The sequence below is a fragment of the Leopardus geoffroyi genome, chromosome D4 (assembly GCF_018350155.1).
Source record: "Leopardus geoffroyi isolate Oge1 chromosome D4, O.geoffroyi_Oge1_pat1.0, whole genome shotgun sequence".
Lineage (NCBI taxonomy): Eukaryota > Metazoa > Chordata > Mammalia > Carnivora > Felidae > Leopardus > Leopardus geoffroyi.
Window position 1 is genome coordinate 62,948,372 of NC_059342.1, and position 23,896 is coordinate 62,972,267.

The 23,896-nt window shown below is 40.2% G+C and overlaps 1 long non-coding RNA gene across 2 annotated transcripts in view; it reads left to right on the top strand.

The window, feature by feature from the left end:
• LOC123592929 overlaps positions 1-23,896 on the top strand; it is a 106,177-nt gene that overhangs the window by 77,409 nt on the left and 4,872 nt on the right. For both annotated transcript variants that reach the window (XR_006710013.1, XR_006710014.1), the window contains exon 2: positions 4,380-4,524. This is a non-coding gene — a long non-coding RNA (uncharacterized LOC123592929). The remainder of the gene's footprint in view (positions 1-4,379; positions 4,525-23,896) is intronic.

A 23,896-nucleotide genomic window follows, 5' to 3' on the forward strand; every position in this document is an offset into this window, starting at 1 on the left:
GTTTCTTTAAAAAAAAATTTTTTTTTTAATGTTTATTTATTTCTGAGAGAGAGACAGAGACAGAGAGACAGAGCACAAGTGGGGGAGGAACAGAGAGAGAGGGAGACACAGAATCGGAGGCAGGCTCTGTGCTGACAGCACAGAGCCCAACGTGGGGCTTGAACTCACAAACTGTGAGATCATGACCTGAGCCGAAGCCGGTGGCTCAACCGACTGAGCCACCCAGGTGCTCCAGTAAATAGTTTCAAGGGAACACAGCCACACTCATTCACTTATATATAATACAATGACAGAGTTTAGTAGTTGTGATAGAGACTGTATCACCCATAAAGTCTGAATTATTTATGATCCAGCCTTTTATTTATTAAAAAAATTTTTTTTAACGTTTATTTTTGAGAGAGAGAGAGAGCGCGCACGTGCGCATGTGTGCACAAGTGGGGGAGAGCCAGAAGAGGGAGTCAGAGGATCCGAAGCAGGCTCCGTGAGCGCGGAGCCCGACACTCAGGAATTGTGAGATCAGACCTGAGTGGAAATCCAGAATCGACCACTTAACTGACTGAACCACCCAGCACTACATGATCCAGCCTTTTTTTTTTTTTTTTTTTTTAAATTTTTTTTTTCAACGTTTATTTATTTTTGGGACAGAGAGAGACAGAGCATGAACGGGGGAGGGGCAGAGAGAGAGGGAGACACAGAATCGGAAACAGGCTCCAGGCTCTGAGCCATCAGCCCAGAGCCTGACGCGGGGCTCGAACCCACGGACCGCGAGATCGTGACCTGGCTGAAGTCGGACGCTTAACCGACTGCGCCACCCAGGCGCCCCTGATCCAGCCTTTTAAAGAAAAAAATTTGACCCCTGAACTGTGCTTTTCAAAAATTTTTTAATGAGATTTTTAAAATTGTAGTTGACATACAATGTTACATTAGTTTCCGGTGTACAGCACAGTGATTTGACAATTCTAAACATCCTGTGCTCACCAGAAATGTAGCTACCATCTGTCAACATTCAAAGCTATTATAGTACCACTAACTATATTCTCTATGCTGTACCTTTCATCCTCACGACTTTTTCATTCCATAATTGGAAGCCTGTATCTCCCACTCACCTTCATCCATTTTCCCCATCCCCCACTCCCCATCCCACTCCCCTCTGGCAGCCATCAGTTCTCTGTATTTATGGGTCTATTTCTGCTTTGTTTGTTCATGTTTTTTAGGTTCCACATATAAGTGAAATCATATGGTATTTGTCACACTTATTTCACTTAGCATAATATTCTCTAGGTCCATCCATGTTGTTGCAAATGGCAAGATCTCATTTTTTTTGTAAATGGCTGAGTAATATATACGTGTGTGTGTGTGTACACATATAGTACATTTTCTTTATCCATTCATCTATCAGTGGACACTTGGGTTGCTTCCAGATCTTGGCTATTGTAAATAATGCTGCAATACATATAGGGGTGCATATATCTTTTTGAATTAGTGTTTTTGTTTTCTTTGGGTAAATAGTAGAATTGGTATTATATGGTACTTCTGGATCATATGGTATTTCTATTTTTATTTTTTGAGGAACTTCCATATTATTTTCCACAGTAGCTGCACCAGTTTACATTCCCACCAGCAGTGCATGAGGGTTCCTTTTTCTCCCATTTTCTTTTTTCTCCTTTCTCACCAACATGTGTTATTTCTTTTTGATTCTATCCATTCTGACAGGTGTAAGGTGATATCTCATTGTGGCTTGGTCCATTCTGACAGGTGTAAGGTGATATCTCATTGTGGCTTTGACTTGTATTTCCATGATGATGAGTGATGTTGAGCATCTCTTCAAGTGTCTGTTTACCATCTGTATGTCTTCTTTGGAAAAATGTCTATTCCAGTCCTATGTACTTTTCAAACTTCAGTGTAGAGATGAATCACCTGGGGATATTGTTTAACTGCAGATTCTAATTCAGTGGACCTGTGATGGGGCCTGAGATCCTGTTTTCTAATAGCTTCCAGGTGATATTCAAGTTGTTGGTCTGTGAAGGACACTTTAAGCAGCAAGGGTCTATAGCAATGTTGTCTGATAGAAACACAATGTGATGAGACTTCTCAGTTGGGACTCTTAAAATATAGTTAGGGAGATTTTTGTGGGGAAGTTTCTAGAAGCCCTGAAATCTTTGGTATGGGTGTGTGAAAGTCACATTAAATCTGGAAAGGCCCTTATAAAGGGTGACCATATAAAGTACATTCCTAAACTGGGACACCTCTGAGAGGGAAAAAGGATGTTATTAATAAAATAGTCAGGAGAACAGATGTCAATTGGAACTGTACTGGACAAATTGGGTGTATGTATGGTCACTCTGCTTACAAAGGATCTAATTCATAGTTCTTGAAGGGACCAGCTATATATATCCTGTGAGGAACTTTTTCCAAAATAAAAATGCAGCTGGGAATGGGAGGGGAGTGTGGTGGAGAGGGGAGCTGTTTATCAGAATTTGGTAATAAGAAGGGCCCTGTAGTTTACAACAGCGCTCCACGTGGCTATCTTGTTCCCCTCACCCTCCATCCTGAAACCCACACTGAGGATCACGGTATTAGGGTCACAAGGCAGCACAGTCAGGACCAGAAGCCAGAGCCCAGCACTGCACCCGGCACAGAGAAGGTGTTGATTGTGCGTTTATTGACTGCCTGACAGAATGCAACTGCCTTAACCTCTAGTCTGTAACCCTTCCTATGGGCTTCTGTTTCTGGGGCAGAGCAGCCTGAAGCTTGCGCATGTGCGTGCGTGTGCACAGACTCCAGGGGGCGCTCTCACCGGGGTCACTGCAGTTCCCTCCACAGGCTGTGACCGAATCTTCCTGCCACTCACCTAGGTAAATTCCTGAGGCGAGGCACACAGCCCTATCCCCGCAGGACCGGGAGCCATTTGTTAGAAAATTGCTTTGCCTGGGGAGACTCTAATCTTCGGCTTGTACTGGTAGCCCATGACTGAGGTGCTGGGGAGAAGGGCTGAGTGAGAAAGAGGCAAAGGACTGCAGAACAGCGCCTCCAGCCATTGTGTGCGCGCCCACGTGATGAAGGGCAGCCGGCGATACAGGCGCCATATTTTCTGGGTTTAGTCTGTCAGTAAATAATAGGGCACAGATGTTGCTGAATATTTTATGATTAACTTGCCCCAGGGGTCCCTAAATGTTTTATAATTTCTGAGTAAAGAAAGAAAACATCCAAGGCTGTGGATTCTTAGCAGCAAGTTCAGCATCATTTTAATGCCTAATATAAGGAGACATTCCTTTTCACAATCGCACTTAGAAGAGGGCGGTAGCCATAGAGGTCACAGCTTCCGTTTAATGTGAATAGCCTGAGCACAGGAAAATAACATCAAACCAGAGGACTGGAGGCTGATTTCAAGACCACTGTAATGATTCTGTGCCTTGAATTTGGACAAAATTTTGAAAACTGACATGGAAGTCTTTCTCCTTTTAGTTGAAGGCTTTTTTTTGGGATAGACCCATGGAGCAGAAGCGTTTTCTTTGTGAGTAGGAGGTACAGTTGTTTGTTTATAAGGGACAAATTCATCTCAAGCTTTGGTCTCCTTATTATAAGGAGGCCCTCTGAATCTTCCTGGCCCTCGGTTCTTAACCCACATCTACATCATCTTTAACAGCAGAGGGCACCCTGCTTCAGCATTCTGAGGGATCACCCCCTGAGAGAGGATCAGATGATCTGGGTTATATGTGTGTCTATTCTTAATTTACCTCTTCACATCCTTTGAGTGAACTCAAAGTGGAATCATCCACAGGTCAGGGAGGGTGTGGGGGTGTGGGTAGATGGCAAGATGTCATTAGAGAGTAGGGAGGAGTGGCCGTACCCTGCAGGGTGATGGTGAAGCATATGGGTTTGGGAGGATGAACTTGGGTTCAAATTCTAGCATTGCTTCTTACCAGCTCTGTGTTGTTGAGGGAGTTATTTTTCCTCTTTTCAGTTTCTACATTAATAAAATGGTGATGTATATTTGTAAAGTCCTTGGCACAATGCTTGGCTCATAGGAAGTGCTCAATAGCTTTGAAAACTGGCAAGCAAGCAAACAAGCAAATGTCTTCAGGTTCAAGCTAGGGGAAGAGAGAGGCAGAAAATGAGTAGAGAGCTGCTTTCCTACCAGGCTGGAGTAACTCATTTTGGGAAATATTACACAGACTCAGGTTTTATGTGTATTCTCATTGACTGATTGATTAAAAACAATCCCTTATAAGATGTGAATAGACTTTGTTATATTTCATTTTAGTTTTCCATTTATTTGGGAGGTGCTGGTATTCTTTCACTTCTAAATGATTTAACAGTGTGAAATTCTAAAATAGGAGTTTGAAATCATTCTCTGAAATAATCCTGTGCTTTTTCAGAGAGAAGCTTGATACGCTCAAGGATTAAACCAATTTAAAGAAGAAGAGTGATATAAGTTGTTTGGAGGTACTTTCCAAACGTTGTTCCAGATTTGGGGTCTGAGGATATAAAGGAAGTGGCTTTTACCACGCTTCACTTTGAATGGTAAGAACCTCCTTTGACACAGTTGATAGAATTTCAGAGCGAGAAGAATCTTTAAGGATTTAGCATTTAAGAAAAAATATCGTACCTGTTTCTACCCCCTCAACTAAATAAAAATCTCTTAGCATCAGGCTAGGTTAGCAGTGCTTTTACAAGTTTCTCAGGTGATTCTAATATGCAGCCAGCAGTGTGAACCCTTGTTCTACACAACTTGTTTTACTAATGGGGAAAGTACTTTATGCTGGTGGGGGAAAGTACTTGTCTGTCTTCCATGCAGCCTCTCGAGTAGAGAGGCTTAAAATAGAAATCCAACAGGTTAAAAACCTTCAGTGACCTCCCTCTCCCCTTCCCCCCACCATCTCTTTTCAGTTTTTGGGACAGAGTTCAGGGTTTTCAGCCTAGCTCACAACTCTTTTCAGTGTTGGCCTCTTGCTAAGCATCTCACCTCAATTTTTCTATTCCCTTTACTTCTCCCCCTACACTCTTCTGTATAGTCATGCACGACTGCTTACATCTCCATGATGTGGCATGACACGTCCCAGTGTCATACTTTACAATACTTTCCTTCCTCGTGCTTGACTGCCTTTATCTCTTCATTTTCAAAATGTAGCTCAAGCTGAGATATTCAAATAGGGAGGGAACAAGGAAATACTAGCTGTGGCTGCTTGGGTGAAAACACTGTAGTTTTTTTTTTTTTTGTTTCTTTTTTTTTAAGACTGGGAAATATTCTTTGAGATTTTAGCATTTCTAGCCCAAATTTTTCAGGGCTAGGTTGGTTTCATGAATGTGTAAAGGAGGATCAGTTATGAGAAAAAAAAGTGATGGGGCTCTGGCCGCCTGGACAGCATGTCCTCCATTTAAATATGATTAAATTAAACTTTTGAGAAACAGGGCAGTCATTCCAGGGACTGCCAATTCACAACTTTGAATCACTTTGTTTTACAGACGAGGAAACTGAGAACCAGAGAGAACACTGGGAACATGGTAGTATATAGCAGTGCAAGAGCCCAGGTCTTCTAAATTTAGGTCCAGTCTTCACAATGCACCATACAACTTGGCACATTTCCTTTTTAAGTTCTAGTGTATTTATTCCAGATAATAATAGTACTCATTAACATTTATTCAATGTTATACAGTTAGAAAAAAACACTAATTCCATTTTATAAACTGCAGCTCAGGAAGGTGCTGTAGAATGATGTGTCTTTCTTGCTTCCTGGGTTAGACTTCTTGTGTTCAGAGGCAGAACAGAGGGCTGCCTGGAGTGTCCTACTATGGAATGCAGTCTTGGCTCCCAGTGAGACCATGTAGGAGGCAAGTGAATCCCTGCCATGCTTCCCTCCCAGCTCACACTTACTATATAGTGAAATCTTAGCTCTGGTGTCGGATTGATTGATTTCCTTCTCTAGGCTGTGTGGGTAGATTTTACCCTTTAAGAATTTCTGAAAATAAAAGCATTTCCCCCAACCTTCTTTTCTAGAAGAGATTTTACTCACCCAGACGAAAGTACACAGTAAAATGTGAAAATTATCCTCCTACATACATACGTATGAAGTTGAAGCTGGACATTTACTTTGGTATGGTGGACAGCTACTGTACTGGCTGGGTTTTGAAAGCTTCCTTGCTGGAAGGAAGATAAGGCTTTGTTCTGACACATGGACACTCTGGGCCCATTTGCCTGCTTCAGGGGCCATGGTCCAACCCAAGGTATGGAGAGCACCTAGGTCTGCTTTGGCTCTTCTAAACAGAGCTTTCCCAACTCCCAGTTTCTATACGTCTCAAGAGACAACTAAAGAAAAGCCTTTAGCTTTGCCAAGAGACTCACTATTGGGGATAGAAGAAAGTCTTACATACATGATACAATCAACAGGAATGGGAAAGAGCAGAAATAATAACCTGTGAAGGGAGGTGTATAGGATAAAATTATGCTTCTCCATTGGTCAGGAGATGCTACAGGTGTGGAGAGGAGAGGCTGGGAATTTGGGATGTTCATTGGTTGGCAAGACTGCCTTTGCTCCCTACATGAAAGCATCTCTCACCATAGATAGGAGTTTTAATATATGAAATTTATTGCCAAATTAGTTTCCATACAACACCCAGTGCTCATCCCCAAAGGTGCCCTCCTCACTACCCATCACCCACCCTCCCCTCCCCCCCCACCCCCATCAACCCTCAGTTCTCAGTTTTTAACAGTCTCTTATGCTTTGGCTCTAGGAGATTTCCTTCTTAACTGTGGACACTTGCTATTTCTCTGTCTTGTTCTGAAGTTGTGGTGACTCATAGTGGTTTATGAGATGTAGACAACTTCCTGGCTCAGTGTTGCTGAATGTCCAAGTGTGTCTTTATTCATGCTGTGGTCACAGAAAGGGTCCCCTTGCAAAGCAGGAAAGTTTGTGTTTCAGGAAGACTTTTCTCAGTTAATACACTTTATTTATTGGACTTCAAAGCCTTTGTTGAAGAAATAGAAATATTTAAAATAAAAGAAAAACGTAAGTTAAAAATAAAACAACAGGGACTAAAGAACATTAAGTTATTTTCACTTTATAAAAGGGAAGGGAGAAGCCACAGGTTTATTTTAAATAGCAAGATCTCCAGTAATTTAACAAGTGTTTTCCTTTATATACAATTTTTAAGAAACAAAATGTTTATTTATATTTATATATTATTTACATTCTTTTCACTGTTCATTAAAATTTTTTTTGATGTTTATTCATTTTTGAGAGAGAGAGAAACAGAGCATGAGCAGGGGAGGGGCAGAGAGAAAGGGAGACACAGAATCCGAAGCAGGCTCCAGAGAGACACAGAATCAATCTGAAGCAGGCTCCAGGCTCTGAGCTGTCAGCACAGAGCCCAATGCAGGGCTTGAACTCAAGTTCTTTGTGAAATCATGACCTGAGCCAAAGTCGGATGCTTAACCGACTGAGCCACCAAGGTGCCCCTCTTTTCACTGTTCATTTTAAATACGAAGCTGATCTTGAGATATATAGACACTTAAGCCATTTTTAAAGATGAGGAAATTAATATTTATGAAGGCCTCCCTTTCCATTCTGATTTGCTATATGTTATGGTTACAAGTTTCAGACTTGTATTCACAACTTGATAAATTTGTATGTAGACATTATATATCTGTATTATAGTCCCTGAGTTGCGGTGTCCTTATGTATCTGACATTTTGACAATGACATTTTCTGTATTAACTGCTGGAGGTACCTGTCCTCACCGTCTAGTTCTTAGAAAATCCTTCATATTCAAAAGGAGCTAGTGAGTGGGAGCCATCACAATTGTTCTTTAAAAGATTTTAGATAAGAAATGGATCCACTAAACAATCTGCAAGGAAAGCCATCTCTCTTAGGTGGTTTCCATGTTCTTAAAATTCCCCAAATGTGTAGTTTTTCTTTGGTTATTTAATCTCTGCTGCAGATGTCCATCTAATTTATTTGCAATTTATCATAGATTTTAATTTATAGTAAAAGTACTGGGCCATATTTGCAAAGAGATAATATATTTTTTTCATGCCTCATTCCTCATTCCAATTTCAGTGAATAATTGTTTTTTTCCATTATTATGAATTTATCTTTGGATGTTAATACTTTTGGATAATGAGTAGTTTCATAAGGTTCTTCTCCAGATGTCACATTGCAAACCTGACACACCTGGAACCTTCTTGTGCCAATGTCTAAATGACACCCCTGGTCACCATTCAGGCTTAATTTTCACTAATACAACTTGTGAGTACTAAAGCAAGTTGTTTACCTTAATGCGAATCAGAATATCTCCATGTGTATAGTAAAAATGTAATACTTGCCCTGCCTGCTTCAGAAGAAGGCAGTGTATCTTGAAGGTTATGAGAAATGAGCTCTGTGGTCAGATTGGCCAGTGTTCAAGTCTTAGCTCAGCTACTTAGTACAGTGTGATTCTGGGGTGGTTACTTGACCTTTCTGATCCTCAGTTTCTGCATCTAGACAATGGGAAAAATAATACCAACCTGTGGGATTGTTATGGAGGTGAAATTCAGCAATGTATTTTATATGCTTAGAGTAATGCTGGGCATATTGTGAATTTCTTCAATTAATTGTGGCATATTTATGTATCTGTAGTTACATATTTGTGAAGATTAAGTAAAATATACACAAAAGTGGTTTGTAAGTGTTAACGAGCCATTCAGATATATTGGCATCATTACTTGAGCATTCTGGTATTTTTTGAGCTTTGAGTTACAAACCTCCTGGGGACCTGAGTGAAGCAGCCACCGAGCCACAGGAAGGCTGATGCTTGTCCACCTTCTATCTCTAGCCCCAAATAGGACCCACCATCTGTTGGGCAGCCACTGTACTCTAGGTCCTATCTTTTACTTTATTATTAACCCTCACAACAATCCTCCAAGGTAGGTATGATTCACATTATACAGATAAAGAAAACAAGTTCAGCAAATTTAAATAGACTTAATAACTTATTGAAAGTTTATGTTAAACAGCTCTTAAGTTGGGGGATTAAAATCAAAACTTCGGGCGCCTGGGTGGCTCAGTTGGTTAAGCATCGGACTTCAGCTCAGGTCATGATCTCATGGTTCATGAGTTCGAGCCCCGCATCAGGCTCTGTGCTGACAGCTCAGAGTTCAGAGCCTGGAGCCTGCTTCAGATTCTGTCTGTCTGTCTGTCTGTCTGTCTGTCTGTCTGTCTCTCTCTCTCTCTCTGCCCCAACCCCACTCACGCTCTGTCTCTCTCTCAAAAATAAATGTTAAAAAAAAACAAAAAAAAAACCAAAACTCAAATTTATCTGGTTTTGAAGTATGGGTACTTTTACTGTACTATATGCCCTGGTGGGAGTGTAACGACAGTTGTGAGCCAGACAGATTTATACCTTGTCCTGGTTCTGCCACTTATAAGCTCTGTGTCCTTGGGTAACTTGGCTTACTAGTTGAACCTAGGTTTCTTCATCTGTAAAATAGCAGTAACAAGACCTACCCCACAGGAATGTTGTGAGTATTAAATTAGAAAGCACGTAGTAAGTGATAGTAAATAATAGCTGTTTATACTTTATCTTGTCTTCAGGTGCTTTCCATCTCCCATGGGGGTGCTGGAGATCCGCTCCTCCCTCTTCAGGCCAGCAGGGGGCAGTAGAGACCATAAAGGATATGACCAAACTGGGGCTATAGTTTTAACCACCCTCTCTCCCCCCCTGCCCCCCCACCCCCCCTGCCCAGATGGTGTCCACCTAGCAGTCTAGGAATTTCTGAATCAGATCAGATCCTTAGTGGTCTTTGATTCTGGCTCTTAGAAGGAAAAATAAGCCCCCCCCCCCCCAACCATCCTTGATTTTATAGAGAAAACGAGCCACAACAGTAATAATCCCTAGTGTTTGGATAAGACTCAGAATACATGGTTTTATATTATACACAAAACCATTCACAGCCGGCCCATGTTAGCAGTTTCATTAACCTCATGAAGACATTAATATCATTAGGAAAACGTAAGGAGAATACCTCCAGCTCCTCCATTAGACCCAATTAGCCGAGCGCTGCAGCACAAAGGAGGTCCATGCCATTCCTGTCTGTGCTCAGGCTTGCAGCCACCATGATCCCCATTAGATTGCTACTCGCCAGTCATTAAATCAGTCTCATTCGTGTTACAGAGCCATCATTCCCAAAATAGGTTGCTTTCAAGAAATGAATATTGGTAAGTGATAATGATAACATAAGATGATAAACACAGATGCAGATAGGATCAAACATTGATAGATGGAGTGGGGGTGATATATCCCAATTGCTTTGAAATATTACTTATTCTTTCTTCATTTCTTACAACAACCCTATGGGATCCTTATTATTTTCATTTTTGCTGTAGTTTCTCTGACTTGCTCTCACTTGCTGTCATGAGTCCCTGCAAAGTTCTCTATGTTTTTCTGGTAGTTCTCAAAGGTGGGGAGTCTCATGTGTATCATGAACAAATACAGCATGGCACATGTACTTTTATTCCTCCTGCCCTTATACCCCCACATGCTGAGGTCGGTTTCTCCCACTGGTCACAGTTTCCTCTGCTCTATAATGTGGTGACTGTTTCTGCTGGTTATTACTTTGGGTGTTTTGCAGCTCTGAAGGTGACAAACTTATGGTGTTTTATGTTCAAATGTGTATGTGAAGATTGTGCCTCTTTCCTCTTAAAAAAAAATCACATCCTGTTAGACACTCTATCAAGAGGCCCTTGGATTCTTTATGAAAATGGGCGTCTTTTGGCCCATCCTGCCAATTTCTCATCCTTCAAGATTGAGCTTGGATATCCTATTTTCCAGGAAGTCTTCCCCAAATCCCAGGTTGCTCTGTGAGCCTCCCCACCCCTTTGATCCCAAAGTGCTTTGCTTACTATCTTGGCACACCATATCTACAAAAGGCTAGCAGGGCAGATGATGAGTAACTCCTTATTTGCTCTCGAATCCCCAGCACCTAGGGCAGTACCTGGCCTCTAAATCCATGTTCAGGAAGTGAAACTAATTTCCTCTTCAGTGTTGTGATTGCTCCTGGTTCTGTTTCCTCCACCCTGTTAGCTTTCTCTAATCACTTCTGTTTGGTGCCTGCCTTCTTCAAATTACATGTTGAATGCCTCTTTTTACCTAGTCCTCTGGATTAGTGGTCTGGTTTTGAATGGTCCACCAGGTTTTAAACCAATACTGTATTTTGATGATTGTATTAGTTTCCCGGGGCTGCTGTAACAAAGTACAACAAATCTGGTCACTTAGACCCGGGGGTTTATTATCTTCGTTCTGGAGGCCAGAAGTCAGAAATCAGGGTGTCAGCTGGGTTGGTTCCCTCTGAGAGCTAGGAGGGAGTCTCTGTTCAGTGCCTGCTCTCTTAGCTTTTGGTGGCCTCAGGTGGTCCTTAGCTTGCTGATGATGTTCTCTCTGTGTCTTCACGTCATCCTCCCTCTGTAAATGTTTGTCTCTTTATCAGAATTTCCCTGGTTTATAAGGACGCCAGTCATATTGGATTAGGGCCCATCCTAATGACCTTGCCTTAACTTGATCATCTGCAAAGACCCTAGTTGCAAATAAGATCACATTTACAGGTACCAGGGATTAAGACTTCAACATCATTTTGGAAGACACAGTCCAACCCCTAACAAGTGTCTCATCTGGTAATAAATACTTCAAGGGTAGTTGGTGCCACACAGCTGGCCTAGGTTTGGCCAAAGCTTCTCATATTGGCTTCTGTTTTCTAGGAGAATTATTGCTGGTTCACTTTCCTTTTCCACCTTCTCAAGGAGAGTACAGAGCTCAGACTAGGACCTGTTTCTAATGTCTCATCTTTCAAGTGGACTGGGCTGTACATTTATTTTGAGAAGCATTGGCAGCCAGCTGAAACCAACTTCAGTAACATCCTGGGCTATTCAGGGCTTCTGTCCTTCTAGCCCATTTGTGGGAAGACAATGTATTATTAACTGGTATCTTACAGCAGCCTTCTGATAATGCATTCCAGCATTTTATAGGTTTGCTACCTCTGAATGGATTGGAAATTCTCTGAATAATCCCACAGAGGCTGGGTAATCTTAGAAAATATCTTAATAGCAGTGAATCGATCAGAATAGACTTGTTTGGCACAATCCACAGGGATCACCTCTAGGGAGAAAACAAAGCCAAAAACAGCAGAAAGAACTGAGTGGAAGAAATGAAACCAGTGGAAGATTTAGCCAATTTCTAATTTGGATTTAAATTACTGGCTTAATCTTGGCTGAGGTGGTGCTTGGGGAGGTGCCTCCATTGCTTTCCTTTTCAATTTGATGCTCAGTTTACCAACTGTGTGTCCTTCCATTTCATGTTCTTTCCCTCTGTGGTTTCTGACTCCCTGGAATGATGTTCACAAGGTAAGTTACAGTTGAGGGGGGAGTCCCTTACCTGATGCAGACTCATGCAGGTTTGCAGTCCCTTACTGAAAGCTGTGGCTTTACACTGGTGGCTCTCAGTCCTGGCTACATTCCCACAGATTCTGTTGCAATTGGTCTGGGTGGGCCTGGGTATCCGTGCTTTTTAAGAGTTGATCTGGCGATTCCAGTATATTGCCCATGTTGGAAACTACTCTTGCACCTTTCTGGTTTGTTTGATTCAAAAGATAAAAGGGCTAAGTTAGGGGACTGTTTGAAAGGTAGAGTCAGCCTGAATCTCTTGAGACCATATCTTCTCCTCTACAACCCCTATCCCTAGCTAGGTACATTAAGGAGGCAAAATTCCCACCCCAGCTCCTGACCATGGCCATTGTAATGGAAAGCCATGCAGCTCCATGATATTTGTTTACTGCCCACAGCCTTGAGTCCATCCTGTTGTCTGATTCTCTAGACACTGGGTTTTCAGTTCCTGATGAAATTGCCTTTTACTTCATGTCCTTTTGGCCGGATTGGTAAGCTTAAGTTACTTGACTACTTTAAGACTTTCTTAAATGGTGTGATGGTGGTTGTACAGCATTGTGAAAGTACTTAATGCCACTGAATTGCATGCTTAAAAATGGTTAAAATTGTGAATTTTATGTGTGTTTTACCACACTATAAAAATATAAAATAAAAAAAAAAAGACTAGGTATTTGACTATACCCCGTGGGACAGTAGTGGCTCTCTGAGGAAAAAAGAAAAGGCCTTATTGGTAATATTTGCTGATTTCGGTGGTGTAAATGCTTCCCCCAGGCCAATTTCAAGCTATTGACATGACTTTGAACTTGGAGTTCAAAGAGAAAAGCAGCATTGGCTCTTCTGAGCCCACTCCTTTCTTTGGGAAACTTACTATGCCTTTACTTCCTGCTTCCTCTCTCCACTTGCTGCTCTTTGTTGTAAATTGGAGTTTTAAATCCAGATTATTAAACAATTATCATTTTTACATTGGACAACATACAGCCCTTTAATGATAATTTGACATTTACATTAATTTTTTGTCCAAATGTTAACTAGACTGTATTTCACTAACTACTTTCTTTTATAATATCAATTTTTCTTTTCTTGAATTTTTGCTTTCATTTTCAGTTATATATATACTCTAGATGTTTTTTTCATGAAGAGTACATAAGTGTTTTAATTTCAGAATATTTAAATTTCTGAAATTTCTTTTTGTCTTTGAAGACAACTACTTGAATAGATGTGATATACTTTTTTCCCTCAAAATTCGGTTCATAAAGATTGAGACCAATCTGATATTTGCTCTTTCGCACATCACTTTTATTTCTGATTGTTTTCTTGCATATTTTTTCACAAGTCTTGAACTTCAAAATTTTATCTAGGTTACATCTAAATAATTTTGCCTAGTACTCTTTTAGGCTTTGGGATTTGCAAAATGAATTCTTCATCTTAAGACATTTGCTTCTAATTTTAAACAGTTATTTCTTCTCTCTCTTCTCCGTTTTTACATCTGACATAGATAAAATTCTAATCTCTCCATATATCTTACCCTTTCTTTCATTAAATTAGCCTGTTAATCAATTTCTCCTGAATTTGTGGGAGAATATTTTGAATTCTACAATCTTATTTCTATAATCCTGATTACATTTTTTTAAGTTTATTTATTTTAAGAGAGAGAGAGAGAGAGAGGGGAAGTGAGTGGGGAGGGGAAGCGAGAAAGAGGGAGAGAGAATCCCAAGCAGGCTCTGCACCACCAGTGCAGAGCCCCATGTGAGGCGTGAGCTCACAAACCTCGAGAGATGACCTGAGCTGAAATCAAGAGTTGGTCTGAGCCACCCAGGTGCCCTGTAATCCATTTTAGAAGGATCTGATCAGTTACTCCTTATATCCATCGTGGTGTTTTCACTGCATGTTTTTATTACAGTGTGTGTTGTTTTCTTCTTTTTTTTGACATCAGGCTATTGTGACTTTTTAAAAAAAAAATTTTTTTTTGAGATAGAGAGCACGCACACGTGCACAAGAGGGGAGAAGAGTTGGAGGGAGGGAGGGAGGGAGGGGGAGAGAGAGAGAGAGAGAGAGAGAGAGAGAGAGAGAGAGAGAGAATATCTTAAGCAGGCTCCACACCCAACTCGGGGCTTGATCTCAAGATTGTGAGATTATAACCTGAGCCAAAATCAAAAGTTGGAAACTTAACCGAGTGAACCACCCAGGCGCCGCATGACTTCTTAAGGGTCTGTTGTGGTTTCATGTATGTGTGAACATTTTTCTCAACTCATCTTTTGAGAATGTGTATTGGGAAATGCCTAAAATTCTCTCTTGTTTCTGGTGGTCACATATTTCAAACATATTTCATACTTGCTCTGATTCCTCAGGTGGTTCCTTCTCCTTAATTTGATTTATTTTATAACTTTACATGTTTGCTGATTTTTTCCCCCTGTTTGCTTTTCCTACAGAAGAATGTCAATACCTGTGATCTGCTGGGAGTTGAAGTGGGTCTAATGGAGGGAATATGGATCCTTGTTTAAATATTTCAGACATAAATAAAGAAGAAAGAGAAAATGAAAATGTTAGGTTGTCTGGAGCTTTAAGCTACCAATTAGTTTAAAGATTTAGCATTCTAGTAGGGAAAGAATCAGAGCTAGAACCAGCATTTTTTTCCATGTTTGTTGTGGCAATCAGACTTCAATATGGGCAATTCCATATTTTTATGTGTGGCAAAATGAGCTAGTCATGGCAGTGCCCCTGTACAAGGGCAAGCATAGTAGTCCCCTAGATGAGAGCTAGGAGGAGTAAGTCCCTCCCAGAGTCCTGTCTTGATGTGGTCTCTAGCACCCATGCTTTTTCTAAAGGCTCAGATGGGAGTTAAATGTGATGTACGATGACCCCACAAGACCACTTTTGCCTCCCTCAATTGCTTATCCTTTTCAGTGGGTTCTGTTGAGCTCTCTTCCACTTACTTGTTAAGTAAATTCATCCAGCACATGAGAGAAGTCATGGGAATGGTCAGCCTTCCCTTCTGTCTAGTTCCCTTTGCATACATCAGTGTTTCTTGTGTGAAGATGTCATATACTTTTCATACTATTAAAAATTTTTAAGTAATCTACATTGGCATTGGGAATGGGATATACCCAGATTTCCACCTTAACTGGCAATCTAACAAAGGAGATAATAAACTAAATGTATGGGTTTAGAAGGTGGCAGTTCTATGCTGCTGGGAGATTGTTGTATATTTGTTGCTGGCATAGCTTCTTCAACAGGCCAGTGCTTGGTCCTTTCTCCAGTTGGGCTGTGTAGATCCTGCCTTTGTAGCAGTGTAACCATTGTAACTTACTTTATTAATTTAGGATACAAATATGGTCATTATTTTGTCAGGTTAATTATTTCAGACCCCAGATATTCTAGTAGAAAGATGTCCAGTGTTTTTCCAAAGGCTTACCAAAGGCTTACCTTCTTGAAATTAAGGTTATTTCTTCTTCTAATGCCAGAATTAGAGGGAAACGAGAAGTCTTGGTCATTGCTTTCTATTAACTCCTAGCACTGCTGTTGAAGCTGGGTGCTCTAGTATCCCATGAATATTGATGTTTCCCTTTGCAATATGACAGTGGTCCAGACTCATGTGCCAACCACTGTGGTGCCTTACGGTTGAGCTCCAAGATCATACTTAAGTCCATACTCATATGTTCTTTAGTCTATAGTCAAATGTCCTCTAACACAACATTGTGCTTGGATGTCTGGGTCCTGAGAGACTTCTAGGTCTGCATTGTTATTTCCATGCCCCCTGACTTCTGAATCTCAGGCCTATGAGCTCGGATTGCTAACCTTTCCACAGACAGTTTTATTCTAGAGGGCTTGCCTTTTTTTCCTGTGGGTCTTATTCTGGACCACCCTGGTCTGCCATCATTGATCTTCCTGACTTTGAATCAGGGAACAGGGTTTGAGTGTATCAGACCCTTCTGCAGATTGGTTCACCTTTTCTCCTAGAAACCAGCCCAGTTGCCAATGGGTATTATAAGGGGTCTGACTTAGTAAGGCACAAATGTTTCTATTATATTCTTCTGCCAGAGCAGAGGTACATGCTCATCTTTTATAAGAGAGATGATTCAAATGAGTCTTTGAAGAACAGATGTCTAGTTCAAAGTGCTACTCTGCCCCTGCCTATATTGAAAAGCAGTGACTTTCAGTGACAGTGCTTCAAGTGACAGTAACTATTAATACAAAAGCAAGTGTAATCATTATATTTCTTGCTATTCTTTCATCATTCTGTTTATTTTAGAAGAGAGCATGACTATTGAAGGTATATTGAGTCACAGTATTTGAAATGGCAGACGGGTACTAAGTGTATCAGCTGGAACACAAACCCAGGCCTGGCTCACTCCCTGGTAGTAACAGAGTTCTTACCACCATACTCTATATTGCTGGAAGTCTGAGTTATTGGCATTGAACAGTATTAATTACATGTGCATGAAAAAAGACTGGGTGACATTAGGCAGGTGTGACCATAAAAACTGCTCTTTCAGTGAATTTAATTGTCTCCCACTATTGGTTTGAATTGGTTGTGAACACACTGATAGAAGGTAATCAAAGAGCTGAATGAACCTGGCAGTTGTAAACGGAAGCACAGGGTCCCCATCAGGCCAGTACAGAAGTGAATGCGTCCATTGTTTTTAATAGGCCAAATATTTCTCTCTTGTTCCCTAGGAGGCAATTGGAAGAGACATGCTGATAGCTCCCCTTGGGGCATTAACTGGAATCAAATTAGTGAAGTGAAGCTTAAGTTGGTCATTTTATCCCCAGTTCACAAAAACAGGAAGTGAATGGTAGTGGGAACAAAGACATTTTCTAGTTCATCAAATATTACAAATTGTATTAGTGGGGTATTTTCATTGTAGGAATTATGGGCATAGCAATGTAAAAGTATCACTTCAGATAAATTCCCATTTTTCTGTTGTGGTTCTTTTATAAAGCAAGTCTTTCCACTGTAATGGATATCTTACTAACCGACATGGACATCTCTCCTTGCCTTGGTTACTGATTCCTCAGTGACATAGTTCCATAATCTACATTTAGTTTGTGCTTTATAGGTGATAAACACAGCTGCCCTGTCTGCAGGACATGGATAGCATCTATGAAAGTGAAGTGTGACACCCTCATGAACTTCTGGCCCATATGGTTTTTTTTCCCCTAATGTTTCAAGTTTTTATTTAAATTCTAGTTATTTAACATATAGTTTAATATTAGTTTCAGGAGTAGAACTTAGTGATTCATCATTTACATATAACACCCAGTGCTCATCACAACCAATGTCCTTAATACCCATCATGCATTTAGCCCATCCCCCTGCCCATTTCCCCTCCAGCAGCCCTCAGTTTGTTCTCTGTAGTTAAGAGTCTCTCTCATGGTTTGCCTCCCTCTCTTTTTTCTTTCACCTATGTTGATCTGTTTTGTTCCCTAAATTCCACATATCAGTGAAATCATGTTAGTTTTCTTTCTCTGACTTATTTTGTTTAACATAATACACTCTAGCTCCATCCATGTCATTGCAAATGGCAAGATTTCATTCTTTTTGATGGCTGAGTAATAGTCCAGTGTGTGTGTGTGTGTGTGTGTGTGTGTGTGTGTGTGTGTGTGTGTATTCATACATACATACATACATATCACATCTTTTTTATTCGTTCATCAGTCAGTGAACATTTGGGCTCTTTCCATAGTTTGGCTGTTGATGATAATGCTGTTATAAACATTGGGATGCATGTGCCCCTTTGAATCAGTATTTTTGTATCCTTTGTGGTGGATATGTTTTGAGTGTGGTATGGTCATAACATAAGTTTCAAGACATCATTTGAGGAGTCAAAGAAAAAAAATGAACTATCCCGTATGCTCCATTGATGTTTTCCTAAGATAAAAACAGAAAAGTTGGAATATCCTAGATCAGAAAAGAAGTTCTTGGGCAATAGGCACCAGTAGGGGATACTTCCATTCTGGGGGTTTAGAGATGTTTGATGGACATTTCCTGGAGGATCAAGTTGTACCTGTAAGTAAACCTCTAAGGATCTGTGTACACAGAAACCCGAGGAAAGAAGAAACAAGGGGAGGCTGTTAGTGCCTCAGTGCACTGTGCTTTTCTTTTCATCCACTAAATTACAAATTTAATGAAGTTACTTAAATTCCTGTGAAGTCAAATAAGAGTTCAGTGTATTTTCAATTGAATTATCCAGATTGACTATTGACATGTACAATATTTAATTTAATTTATTGCTCCTTACATAGTTATGGACACTCATTATAAATGAAAACAATGAATCTGGTTGCATTTTTAAAGCAGTAGCCTCACGTGGGAATATGAACAGTAAATGGATGTGGCAGCTTTCAAAAAGAAAGAAACTTTTTAAAAATGTGTATCCTATTTTATATCATAACTATTTGATATATATATATGTATATATATATATATACACACATATATATGTATATATAGTTGAGCAACTATTTGGTTTTAGAGCTATTCTCATGTTCCTGGCCTTGTGCTGGGGTCTGAAGTTCTCGAAATTAAATAAAATAGTCTCTTGATTTCAGAAAAAGCTCATTGCCCTTTATTGGAATGTTGAATTGTTTATTTTTAGTGAATGAAATGTGTCTTAAACCTTAATGCAGACAGTGAATTAAGGTTCTGTGTGATAACTTATTTTGTAAATAGGGATTATTTTTGTATAAAGGAAACTTATTATAAATGGATCTTTTATATCCTGTTTCTTAAAGCGGGGGCCTGTCTCTAATGTAGCTGCCTCTTAAAACAGGTATCTAAAATAAAAAGAAGGGGGGACTTGAGGCTTGCTGAGCTTTAAGTATTCTGGCTACTTACCTCCCACTTTTCCCCATTTCAACCCTCCGCTTCAGGGGCTACTTCCCCTCCCTGTTTTCACGCACCTTATTCTCACCTTCCTTGATAATTTGCTGAGTATGTTCCTTATACCCAGAATTTCTTATTTTCTCTGATAATCCAAACGTTTCACTGATTTTAAGATGTGATTCAACTCTCTCTTCTTCCTTAAAGCGTTTCCTACCCTTAGTCAGAACTCTTTTTTTTTTTTTTATTTAAAAAAAAATTTTTTTTTCAACGTTTATTTATTTTTTTTTGGGACAGAGAGAGACAGAGCATGAACGGGGGAGGGGCAGAGAGAGAGGGAGACACAGAATCGGAAACAGGCTCCAGGCTCTGAGCCATCAGCCCAGAGCCTGACGCGGGGCTCGAACTCACGGACCGCGAGATCGTGACCTGGCTGAAGTCGGACGCTTAGCCGACTGCGCCACCCAGGCGCCCCCAGAACTCTTTTTTTATCATTGAATTCTGGGAACAATGTCAGGCCAATTAGCACTTGATCAGTTTCTAGTGTTATAATAATATTAATGATAACAAAAACAAGAACAACTTTTACTAAGTGCTTACTGGATGCCAGTGTTACCACCATATAAAGACACAGGTGCTATTATTATCTTCATTTTATAGATGAGAACGTTAAAGCATGGAGAACTGAGTAACTTAATCAAGGTCGCACAGCTGGAAACTGGTAAGACCCAGACTATTTGACTCTGGAGCCTGAGCTTCTACTCAGTGGTGTTTTTCAGTGTGTGGTTGCCTGACCATGTGGATTAGTTAGAATCACCTATTTGGATACTGTTAAAAATGCAGCACTCAGTTACTAAAGTTACTCAGTTCAGTTACTGAACACATCCCAGAAATACTGTCTTGTTGGAGTCCCTGGGTCTAGGTCTGCAGCCTGGAAATCTGCATCCTTAAAGTTCCTGAATAATTTTTACAAACTGTATTTTGAAAACCACTGCACATAACTGACTTTTCATTTTTATCTCTCTAATCAGACTGTAAACTTTACTTTTTATTTTTAAAATTTTAATTTCAGTATGGTTAACATACAGTGTTATATTAGTTTCAGGTGTATAATATAGTGATTTGACAATTCCATACATTACTCATTGCTCATCATGATAAGTGCACGCTTAACCCCCTTCACCTCTTTCACCCATCCCCACCCACCTCCTTTCTGGCAACTACCAGTTTGTTCTCTATAGTTAGAGTCTGTTTCTTGGTTTGTCTCTCTCCCTTTTTTTATTCCTTTGGCTCATTTGTTTTGCTTCTTAAATTCCACATGAGTGAAATCATATGGTATTTGTCTTTCTCTGACTTATTTTGCTTAGCTTTACACTCTCTAGCTCCATCCAGGTTGTTGCACATGGTAAGATTTCATTCTTTTTTTGTGGCTATCTATATCTGTATCTATCTATGTCTCTGTATCTATCTATCTATCCACCACATCTTTCTTATCAATTCATCTATCGATGGACACTTGGGCTGCTACCATAATTTGGCTACTGTATATAATGCTGCTATAAACAGAGGGGTGCATGTATCCCTTTGATTTAGTGTTTTTATATTTTTTGGGTAAATATCCAGTACAGACTGTAAACTTCTTGAGGTCAGGGATTATGTTATCTACTACCTTCTGAATCCCAAAGTCTGCAATAGATATTTAGACATTTACTATATGCTTTCTCACTACTTGCATTTTTGATTTAGAAAGCAAAATTAAATGTATTCATATAGCAGTGGGAAAGACTCAATATGGTGGGACTTCCAATTAAAGCTTCGAGTAAAAATCAGAGGCACCTGGGTAGCTCAATCAGTTGAGCGTCCAACTCTTGATTTCAGCTTGGTCATGATCCCAGGGTCGTGGGATTGAGCCCTGTGTCGGGCTCTGTGCTGAGCATGGAGCCTGCTTAAGAGTGTCCTCTCTCTCTCTCTCTCTCTCTCTCTCTCTCTCTCTCTCTCTCTCTCTCTCTCTCTCTCTGTGTCTCTCCCTCTCCCTCCCTCTCCCTCTCCCTCTCCCTCTCCCTCTCCCTCTCCCTCTCCCTCTCCCTCTATCTCCTTCCCTCTGCCTCTCTCCTCAGCTTGTGTGCTTTCTCTCTCTAAAATAAAAATAAAGCATCCAGTAATAATCAAAGGTCCCACAGAGTTAGAACCCAGAGTTAGGGTCGATCTCATGAAGACTTCTCAGTTTCTCACACTCACTCACTGCATCCTTATTTCCTGCTTCAGTTTGCCTGCCTTTAAATTTGAGGAGACTTTAATAATAAAAAACAGAGATACTGGTGGGAGTTAATAATTATAATTAGAATATAGAATTTTAAAAGACTGGGGTGCCTGGGTGGCTCAGTTGGTTAAGTGTGTGACTTTGACTCTGGTCATGATCTCATGGTTTGTAAGTGTGAGCACTGCATTGGGCTCTCTGCTGTCAGTGTGCAGCCTGCTTCGGATTCTCTGTCCCCCTCTTTTTCTGCCCCCCCCCCCCGCTCCTGCTTTCTCTCTCAAAAATAAATAAATATTAAAGAAAAAGTTTAAAAGTGATTAGGCTAACATAACATTTAGAAGTTTAAGATAATAAATGAAACTGTCTTACTATTGGAATGAGATCATACAGGAGCTTGAAAAGCCCACTTCCAATCCTTTGTGACCAAACTTCCACATCAGTTCAATTAGGTAGATATTAAGGAGCCACACAGAGTTTACCTATACCCTCTGACTACTCCTTTTTTTTTTAACTCTTTATTTATTTTTAAGACAGAGAGAGAGCATGAGTGGGAATGGGGCAGAGAGAGGGAGACACAGAACCCGAAGCAGGCTCCAGGCTCCGAGCTGGCAGCACAGAGCTGGATGCAGGGCTCGAATTCACAAACCGCGAGATCATGACCTGAGCTGAAGTCGGACGCCCAACCGACTGAGCCACCCAGGCGCCCCTACTCTTGATAATTGTTGGTAAGCCACTAGTGGCCTGTTGTTGTTGTGTGGTAATAGGGTGCTCTCCTTCCCCCTACCATTTGGTCCACCATCTTAGATGTCATCCAATCCAGGCTCCTAGTTTAAAAACAAGCTATTTGAATTCCTAAGATCAAGCTAGGATTTTAACCCAGACCTTAATATTCCAAATTCAGTGTTCTCCCACTGCATCATGCTGTCTCCTTTCATTACATGTTATTGAACATGTTAGCCAAAGAAGGCCAATAACACAGAAAAGAGACTTATTTTGTTACCTGCTCATTTTTGTTAGCTAGTCTCTCATGTGGCATCAGCTACTGAAGGACCATTGACAGTGTTCTAACCACTTAAATCTTACCCACTGACACTCAAAATTATGACAGTCCAAACCTACCTACCTTTTTCTTTCTGTCTCTCCCTACCACCCCTCCCTTCCTTCCTTCCTATATATTTTTTCCAAACCTTTATTTTTAATCTGAATGCCAGCCATACCACTAGGTACTTGTTACTATTAAACTTTAGCAGTTGGCTAATGTGCAGTTAATAAGTTAAACTTCGTGGGCTACTATCCAGCCTAAGTGTGTTGACAATTGTTATCAAAATTTTGCTTAAGGAATAGTTTTGGAAACAACTAATGAAAAATATGAACATCATCTACCATACTCTAATGAGGATGGAAAACATCTAATACCTATTTAGAGATACAGTGGATTAAGGATAGACTGTGAACAGAGTCAGCACCTGTGTCTTTCTGGAAGTCGTTTGTTTTGCCATCACATGTCTGCCTATCACCTGCCTATAAATATGTTTTTAGATTGCCTGCCCTGAAAGGAGTAGTTTAAACTTTGTAGGAATATGTAATTAAATAATCTCTTAAGGAGATACTCCAAAAAGCTTCTCTTTTCCTTAGATGAATTAAGCCAATGTACATGAATTGTTGAAGCCCATCCAAATGAAATATGAATTCGGCAGCCTCCTTCCTTTAATGGCCTTCTGCCCAAAATAAAACTGGCCAGCAAGCAATATTTATCTTAGCAATGCTGCCATTTCATATCACAAAGTGACCGTGTAGTCTCATAAACATAGTCCAAAAGTGCTGACTTTTAAAGGCAGTTGATTTTTTACTTGCTACTGTTTTATAGCTTTGCATAAAATGCTAATGCCATGACATTTGTAGAACTATTAAATCATTTTAATGAAAGAGTAACAGTTATACAACTAATTCATTTGAGTGCATTTCCCTTGCAGAATCCTTTAGTGGTTGATTGTAATGGGAAAGAGTTTTTTTTTTATTTTTTTTTAAGCTCCATAATTTTCTCACATGGAACCAAATCCCATTATTTTGGTGTAGTTTGTAACCCAAGTCTAATGGAACCAAATTCATCGACAGAATTTGTTGTCCCAAATCTGAGCTCATTTGCCTCATGGCCCCACTTAATTTGATCTATAGTCTAGGCAAGCCAAGTCTGCTTTTCTTGAGAAATACAGCGTTCTGTTTCCCTTTTATGTGTTTAGGGGTAAATATGTAGTCATGCATTTTAGCTACTGAAAAATGAGCTCAATTACCATACGCCAAATCAAGGAGATTATTTGGGCTTTAAAAATTATCTTGTGATCACATAAGACGACAGCTGGTATTGATTCTTGTCCCTAAGCCCACATTTCTTTGTTAATGGCCATCCCA